Genomic DNA, 1,134 nt, shown 5'->3' with positions numbered 1-1,134 from the left:
GCCTCAGCATTCTATCCAGGAGAATCTGCTCTGAGATTTTGCTTGGCACAGAGGTGAGACTGACTGGTCTGTAGTTCCCCGGGTCTTCCACCTTCCCCTTCTGGAAAACGGGGGTTACCTGCTGTATCAGGGAATACTGGAGGTAGTTACAACTTTAAAAAGATAAAAACTGTCAGAGAAGCTTTTCCTCCTACCTGCTGCTTTTGCTAGTAAAGCATCTGGAGTTTTACATCCTTTTTTTTCATTGAATCAGTGTCACAAACTTTTCCATGAATGAGCTGGTAACTTTTTACTGACATGAAAACGTTTTTTGCCTGACTTATATCTCTTCCAGTCATTTTGATCTGCAAATCCAAATTATCTTTAAATAATTGCCTAATAAGTGATGGCATCACTCCTGTGGGTAACAGTGCTTTATAAGGGTAATTGAGCAGATGGCTGAAAAATATGACCTGAATTAATGAACTTAAATATAATTTCCCAATTATATAAATATAATTGATTTAGGTGTTTAGGGAAGATGATACTTCAGTTTTATCACTGAAAAACAAATAAAAGACCCAAACCCAGAATACCAGGTCATATAATATGAAAGTGTCTAGTTAAAATTTATTCAGTTATATTTAAGACAAATCACACTGGGAAGAGGACAAAAAGGGTGCTGAGTAGAAAATGAGACAGGTAAAATACCCTGTCCGGTGTCGGTGTTTGGTAGGGGAAGCGTGGGTTTTTGGGCCACATGGCACAGCTGTGTGCTGGTGGTGTCGGTGGCGCTGATCTGAGCCCAGCCAAGGGACGTGCGATGCCCCCATATCCATTGGCTTCAGTGTCTGTGTGCTCTGTGCAGTCTGGGCTGGGGCTCCCGGCCTCCGCCGCGCTGCGGGCGGGAAGGTGCCAAAGCCTGGGTGTGAGGCAGGGGGTGACCGTGCACGGAGCGCTCATCCAGCGCTGATGGACGCTGGGCGCGGGGCAGGGCCGAGCACTGCTGGGTCTCAGCACTAATGTGGAGCTGCCACTTCAATGGCACGTAGAGGGCCCAAAGCGAGCGGGATGGCCCAGCCGGGGAAACCTGCCCCGCTGCTCCTCAGCCGCGTCCTGTACGGCAGCGTGGCGGGGGGGGGGGGGGCGCGCCTC

The sequence above is a fragment of the Nestor notabilis genome, unplaced genomic scaffold (assembly GCF_000696875.1).
Source record: "Nestor notabilis isolate BGI_N333 unplaced genomic scaffold, ASM69687v1 scaffold19536, whole genome shotgun sequence".
Taxonomy (NCBI): Eukaryota; Metazoa; Chordata; class Aves; order Psittaciformes; family Psittacidae; genus Nestor; species Nestor notabilis.
This window is presented reverse-complemented; position numbering follows the sequence as displayed.